General features: G+C 44.1%; 1 pseudogene; it reads left to right on the forward strand.

The window, feature by feature from the left end:
• The first annotated feature begins 6773 nt into the window (after window positions 1-6773).
• Window positions 6774-6874, forward strand: LOC141150861 (U2 spliceosomal RNA; annotated as a pseudogene).
• The last annotated feature ends 1279 nt before the right edge of the window (window positions 6875-8153 follow it).

Below are 8153 nucleotides of genomic sequence, written 5' to 3' on the forward strand. Positions count from 1 at the left end.
GACAGGTAACTGGCGGGCGCTCCCAGGTGAGCGGGCTGACGGAGACAGCAGGTAATAGGCAGGTAACTGGTGGATGCTCCCAGGTGAGCGGTCAGACAGACGAGGCAGGTGACAGGCAGGTAACTGGTGGACGCTCCCAGGTGAGCGGTCTGACATACGAGGCAGGTAACAGGCAGGTAACTGGCGAATAACAGGCTGGCAGGCAGGACGAGAAGTCAGGCTAGCAGCGGGACCTGTGGGCTGAAGCACAGGAAGACACAGTGCAAACAACTTTGCTCGGGCACCTCCATTTTGGAGGAGGTGCCTTATATATGGGAGATCCTCCGGCAATTGGCCGGGGACTCCTTAGGACGGTGCGCGCGGCCCCTTTAAGAGAGAGCCCTAAGCACAGTGCTTGGGAAGCAGCGAGCGCTGCCAGCAGCGCGGGGGGAGGACGCCGAGCACGCAGCAGAGAGGTGAGGGGAACGGCGTCTCTGCCTAGCAGGGGGCAGAGACGCCGATGATACATAATGTATTTGATTTTTCCCATTCTAGAAACATCGGTGAAGAAACGGTGGAGGTCTGTGAAGGACCGATTCATGCGGGCCAAACAGGAAGCGCCAAGTGGCTCTGCGGCCTATGGGAATACTGTGAAATTTGACCAGGAGCTACAATTCTTGATGGGAAGTCTGCATTACCGTCCGTAAGTATCAATAAAGTTTTTAACTTCTAATTTTAAGCGTTATCAAAATGACAAAAGACTAACATAATTATTTTTAATGTTTCCCTTTACAGAACCATTGGGAATGTACGGCCACTCCCAACGATGCCATCCTCTTCCTCTCCTGCTGCAGTGACTGCAACACCAACCGTGCCTGCAGTTATCCCCAGTGCTGTACTGAGCACGAGTAAAGGGCCTTGGGCTATACTAATGAAAGCTGGAAGCATACCCTCTTGGCGGCCATTGATGAGTGGAGTTCGCACCACTTTTTGGTGCTTTGCACTTTATGTTCACATGTTAAAGTTTACAAGAAAAAATCAAACCAATTTATGTAGATGAAACGTTTTTTATAACATTTTTGAAAACCAGAAGAAATACTTTTGCAAGTAAAAACAGTTCCAGAAATATAAAAAATTTGAACTACAATGTTGTCTGCTTGTTTTCTTTGTCCACCGGGGCAAAATGTCACCAACATATTCACCACTGCCGGGTCTTGAAGATTAAACAACTGAGGTGAATACTGGCCAAACATGCACAGGATTACACAGAGGCACAGGGGGAGACAGAGACGAGATGTCTGTTCCTCTTGCTGAGGCGTCTTTGACTCAAGGCCATTGCAGCTGCCAGATTAGCCATGCTGTTTACTCCAGTGTATAATCTCTTCTCAGTAGAGAAGACAGGAAATGACATCAATGACACTTTTTTTTTCTGTTTTTTTTTTTTTCAACAAAGTTTGTCTGTCTTTGTAGTGTACACTGCAGAAAAATACACATGAGTAAAAAAACGCAGCAAAAAACGCAGTGTGTGAATGGAGGTGTTTTTTTTACCTGGGAAAAAAATGCAGGTAAAAACTGCAGGAAAATACCCGCACGTAAAAAAAAGCAGCAAATACACAGTTTGTGAACGTAGCTGCTGCTTTAGGGGGAGAATGAGGAGGAACGAGAGAGTGATCATAATGGGCGTGAAGATACGCTATGCTGGGATCGATGACAATCGGGTTCGCAATGCATTCCGCATTGAAGTTGATGCTGCTGTCAGAGAGCGTTTCAATCTGTCGTATACGGTGCACGAGGTGATCTTCAAAATCCTGGAAGTGACAAGAGAAAACATTGTCTGCCTGTAGGAATCCCGGAAGGAAGGATGGTATGTCTTGGTACTGCAATCTATGGCGGCTTGCCAGAACCTGTACAAGAAGTTGAAGGAGCAGAAGAAGAATCCAACCTTGGATGGTTTGACCTTTACAGTCTTGTACTCCAAAGGTGATGTTCCCCTTGTCATATTTATGTATAATCCCTTTGTTCATGAACATGACATTGCGGCTTTTCTTAGGAGGCATTGTGACTTTGTGAGCAACAGTCACAAAATCATGAACGAGGAGAACTTATAGACTGGCAGATACAGATATTTTGTCAGATTTGGAGAAAGTTCTTAGGAGCCTGGAGGTGTTCATTACCCTCCCCAAAGTTTCTCCATCGGGAGAGATAGGGGTATTCTCTTCTTTCCTGAGGCTCCAGTTTTTTGCAGGAAATGTAAGAAGTACGGCCACTTACAAGAGGTTTGTACTGCTGTGCCTGTTTGCTCCAAGTGCAACCAAAGTGGGCATGTTGCTAAGGACTGTACCAATCCGATTGTTTGCAATGCTTGTGGTATGGAGGGGCATGCCTTTAAGGATTGTACTCATCGTGCGAACGAGGGCAAGGCAAGGGCATACTCTGAGGTGGTCACGAACTCTCCGATGCCTAGGAATGTTGCACCTGAGGCCGCAGTCTCTTGCAGGGTGAAGGTAGTGGAACAGCATGTGGAGACTGCTCCAGTTGGGGCGTCTGCTGACCTACTGATGGAGCCCGGGAGAGTGGAAGAGGTTCTGACAGCTGAGATGGACGTTTCTTCCTATCAGGGGGGTTTCATCGACTCCTTTTGTGAAGAACGTGAGGTAGCCTTGGAAACCCCAGGGGACCCGGCTCTCAGTTGGAGCAGTGAAAGTATGGATGAAGAGGGAGTTGGAGGTCAAGGAGACTTTACTGAGACTGGGGTGAGGTCTTCTGAGGAACCGGACCGCGCTAAGAATAAAAGGGCCCGGTTGTCTGAACCATCAAGTAGCCAATGCGTGGCAAGTCCGGTGAGTGAGCGGGATTACCCAGCGGGTTCTTGTTCTCCTGCGTCAACGGCTTACCTGGAGGAGAATTTGGAGTTCGCCGGATGAGAGAGGATAAGGAAGGCGTGTTTTTTTCTGAGACTGAGCTTGTGGTTTGTTGAGCCAATGAATGGTCTCTAAAACAAATTGGGACTTCGCGTCCCTTTATGTAAGACTTCTAAAGTCTAGAGTTAGAAGATCTGTGATTCTGGACTTTTTACATAACCATTCCTTTGATACGATGTGTCTACAGGAGTGTGGTATAGAAGAACCCCTGGAAGATGCTGATTGGCCATATGGCCAGCATATCTGGTCTGGCTCTAGTGGGAATAAAAATGATGGAGTTGGGATAGAATAAATAATAGAAATTTTGTTTTTGAATGTTATAAGGTAATAGAGGTGGGTCGTTGCATCTCCGTAGTTGTGTGTGGGAGGAGGTGGAAAGTTAAAATGATAAATATTTATGGTCCTCCAAAAATGAAGGCAGGTTAAGTTTATTAGATAAATTATGTTTAGAATTACCTGGTAGGATCCCTGTGATAGTAACAGGTAATTTTAACTGTGTAACTGAGGGGAAAGTTGATGCCTCAGGAAAAAAATTGGCAAACATTATTTCTGATTTTTTCTTTCTTGATGCTGCTGAGGTATTTTTGGGGAAGCCGCCACCACAAACCAATAAAGCTGACAGGGGTGGGATAACATTTAGGATTGATAGGATGTTTTTTCTAAAAATATAATATGTGATGGTTTTTCTCAATTTTCAGTTCCTTTTACGGACTTTGTGTGCCTGATAGCTGAGTTTAGAGGGGATTTAAGGTGGGTGCATGGGAGAGGTGTGTGGAAATTGAATGTGAGTTTGCTTGAGGATGAGAAAGTTGTGAATGATTTTAAGAAAAAATATAGTTCGTGTAAATCTCAAAAGAGTAAGTTTGAAAGTGTATTGGTGTGGTGGGATTGGATGAAGTATGAAGTGCAAAAGTTTTTTAATCGATGGGGCTATAAGAAGGCTGCCATGGTAAGGAGTCAATATAAAGATTTAATGATGAGGGTGGAATGGCTGGAGACAATGAGGATGTGTGGTGTGAATGTGGATGATTTGTTAAGAAGTGTGAGAGAGGATTTGAAGAGGAAGGGAAGGGAAATCATTTTTATGTCTAAGGTGGTCCATCTTGATAAAGATGAAAAGTGTTCAAGATATTTCTTTAAAAAATATACGGTAAGAAGGAGGGCATGGAGGAGATTTTGATGTGGATGGTGTTTGTGTGAGTGGAAAGGATGTAATGAAGGAAGCGGTCGCGTTTTATGTGGAGTTGTTTGGCAGGAAGTGGGTGAATGAGAGTTTGAAAGAAGAAGTGCTTAAGACCTTGGATTGTAAGGTGGATGAGGATGGATGTTCTGGTCTATGTGAGGCAGTGATTGAGGAAGAAGTTAAGAAAGCGGTGTTTAGTGCAAAGAAGAATGTGACGCCTGGGAAGGATGGTTTGCCTGTGGAGCTATATGTTATGATGTGGGAAGTGATGGGTATGGATTTAGTGGAGGTGTGTCAGTTTATGTGGGAGAATGGGATGCTTGCGAGTTCAATGAAGGAGGGAGTGGTGGTCTTAATCCATAAGAAAGGGGATAAAAGGTGTTTGAGTAATTGGAGGCCAATTACCCTTCTAATTATAAGGTATTCAGTAAAATTTTGGCGTGTCGGATGCGTGTGGTTATAGCTGATGTGGTTGGTAAATATCAAGTGTGTGCAGTGCCTGGTAGATGTATGACGGATCTGTGTCTTTTAAGAGATGTGTTGTGGGATTGTAAAGTAAGAAAACAGAAGTGTATGATGATGGTTGTTGACTTTAAAAAGGCGTTTGATCGTGTGTCTCGTGTTTCTATTTGAGGCTTTGCATAGAATGGGTTTTCCGGAGAAATCTGTGCGTGCTGTGATAGAATTATATGGGAAGGTGGTGAGTGAATTTCTGGTGAATGGGTTTTTGAGTGAGAAAGTGTGTATTAGGTCTGGCGTGAGGCAAGGTTGCCCCATGTTACCGGTATTATTTCTGTGTGTGATTGAGCCACTGCTGTGTATGATTCAGAAAGAGAAAGTGGTGCGTGGTTTGTTAGTGCCGGGGAGTGGTGGAATGACTGTGAAAGTCTTAGGATACATGGATGTTGTGGTAGTGGTGAGTGAGAGTGTGGCCTCTATGGAGAGAGTAAAATTGTTGTTGAATTTGTTTTGTGGCGCGTCAGCGTTTCGTGTGAATTGGAACAAATGCATGTTTAAATGTTTTGGTGACAATAGGATTAAGATGGATGGTGTGGATGGTGAAATTAAAGTATTGGGAGTTTTTTTTAATGATGATTTGAAAGGTTATGAGAGTTGGGATGAATGTGGTGAGCGGATTGTGCGGAAGATGAATTTTTGGAAGTTACGTTCTTTGTCTTTGGTAGGGAAGGTTCTTATTATTAAGGCTGGTATTCTCCCTATTTTGCTTTACGTTTAAAAAAGTGGAGAAACTAATTTTTGTGTTTTTTTGGGGCAGTAAGATGGAAAGACTTAAGAGGGAGATTTTGTTTAAGCAATATTTGCATGGGGGACTGAAGTTCCCGAATATTGAAGTGTTTCTAACATTGCATTTTATTAAGACTACGGTCATTTTGATTGGGAAGAATAATAAAGGGGCATTTATGTGTAAGTATTTGGCTGGATGGATGCTGTATGGTCTGAATTGGGTGAAGCGTGATAAGAATGTGCCTGTTGCGTTTAAGTGTCCTGAGCGGTATGATTTGATTGAGAAGTTTGTGAGGAAGAATGATTTGTTAGCAGTTGCAATGAAAGACTTTAAGTTGGTTAAGAAGGTGATGGAGAAGATGTGTGTGAATGAGTGTGAGAGTAATGTGGTGGGATTGCGTTCTATGGAAGTTGCGCGGGTATGGAAGAAGTTAAGTATTCAAGGTGTGTTGAAGAGACAGCGGGATATAGTATGGATGGGCCTTCATAATATTTTGCTAGTGAGGGATTTTCAGAAGAAAAGAGATCTCATAAGATCTGCAGTATGTCCAAGAGATGGTTGTGGAGCGAATGAGACGGTGAGGCACCTTATGTGGGATTGTAATTTTGCGCATGATGTGTGGAAAGGTGTGGGTGGACTGTGTAAAGGGGTTGCTGGTGTGAAGTTTACTGATTGGAGAGTGGCTATGTTTGGGTTTGGTGCTAGTCGTTGTGGCCTAGAAAGGATGATGTGGTTTATTATGGTGTGTGTGCAGGAGCGCTTGTGAGATGTGAGAAATTTGTGTGTGTTTGAAAGGGTAAATTTAACAGGTAATGATTATATTAGGTTGACCTTAGCAAGGCTATATGTAATCTATTTGTGGGACACAAGAGAAGGTGGTGGTGGTGGAACAGGTTCTGAAGGTGTGTGGAAATACCTTAAGTGGCAGGATATGGTTAAATACAGTTTATTTTTTTTCTGGAGTTTTCTCTGGTATAAGTTTACTTGGATGCATTTTTGTTGAATAATACTTTAATAAGGTAACTACAATGATGTTTATGAAGTAGCAGTATAACTTATGATGAAGTCTGGTTCCCACGTTCCTCAAGACCGGGAAGGGTGGGTGGTAGAGAGGGTAACTAATTATTCAACAAAGAGCAGCGGTCCACCCTGCTTCCCAGTCCCATTGTTAGGGGGCAATGGAACAATGGAATAATGCAAGAATGGAAGAATGAAACAGACATTGCACGTGTCATAATGGGCTCCTGGCTTTTATCTGGCAGTGCTGCAGCAGCCAGCTTCAGTCTGTAGGGAGCCTACATACTGGGAAGCAGGTGGGACCACTGCTCTTAAGGTGTCTATTGATGAACAATGTGTCTTCCTAAGGGGAGACTTTGTCCCTATCCCTACAATGGGTGCCTTCTTGGGGCCAGGGTGCAGCCATAGGCCAAAACCAATTCAGGTAATCGCTTCTCGGCCTTTTGGCTAAGATCAAGTGTAGTATCTTTTCTTATCAGTTTAATATCTGATACGTCCCCTATACGTCCACCTATTTTCACACATTCTCCTCTCCTCTCCCCCCTAAAGTCCCACGCGCCTCAAGACCGGGAAGGGTGGGGGGTAGAGAGGGTAATTATTGAACAAACGAGCAGCGGTCCCCCCAGCTTCCCAGTCTGTAGGCTACCTACAGACTGAAGCTGGCTGCTGCAGCACAGCTAGATAAAAGCCAGGAGCCCATTATGACACCTGCAATGTCTGTTCCATTCTTGCATTATTCCATTGTCCTATTGTTAGGGGGCAATGGAATAATGCAAGAATGGAAGAATGGCAACAACAATTAAAGGAGGGCACCATCCGGTGATAGGGATCCACCTGCCACACGCAAAAAATGACAAACTAAATAGGCAGAAAAAGAGCGTGTATTTGTGCAGTGATCACCAATAATGACCCACTATATAAGGAGCCAGCTGCTAAGGAAACCTTCCCATGATATTAAAGAATGCAATGCAAAAAGTGCACATAATCAAGTCAAAACCGCACAGGCTGTATAGAGTATCTGTAGTGGTCAATAATTGCACAAGCCCTATATTGCACACAACTGGCTCCTTATATAGTGGGTCATTCCACTTTTTTAATGGTGTTTTAAATTTGTTGGTATGTCCTTTACTTGTGTCTGATTATATTTCAATAATAAAAATAAAATGAGTTGATGTACTTTATATCCAGGATATTCATTATTATCCATATATTTTCCTTTGTTTATTATTTTGGTGATCACTGCACAAATACACGCTCTTTTTCTGCCTATTTAGAATGGAAGAATGGAACAGACATTGCACGCATCATAATGGGCTCCTGGCTTTTATCAGGCAGTGCTGCAGCAGCTAGCTTCAGTCTGTAGTGAGCCTACAGACTGGGAAGCAGGGAGGCCTGCAGCCCGTTTGTTCATTAATTAGTTATCTTCTATACACCACCCCCCCGGTCTTGAGGCACGTGGGACATTGGGGGGGGAATGTGTGAAAACAGGTGAACTTATGCAGATTAAAAATGTGTGGGGTGCACCTGCAACAAGTAGTATAGTTGTGAGTTTTAAGGTGTCTATTGATGAACAACATGTCTTCCTAAGGGGACCCTTTGTCTTTGTCCCTATCCTTACAGTGGGTGCCTTCTTAGGGCCAGGGTGCAGCCATAGGCCAAAACCAATTCAGGTAATCGCTTATCGGCCTTTTAGCTAAGATCAAGAGCAGTGATCAAACGGTTGCTGCCTTGGTCTTGGCTGAGAGGTTCCCGGGGTACCCGGCTGCTTGGCCTGGGGGGATTGCTTCACTTACCGGTGGAGCTAAAC

Source organism: Phyllobates terribilis, unplaced genomic scaffold, assembly GCF_046119375.1.
Source record: "Phyllobates terribilis strain yellow unplaced genomic scaffold, ASM4611937v1 Scaffold_5__5_contigs__length_657084704, whole genome shotgun sequence".
NCBI classification, from domain to species: domain Eukaryota; kingdom Metazoa; phylum Chordata; class Amphibia; order Anura; family Dendrobatidae; genus Phyllobates; species Phyllobates terribilis.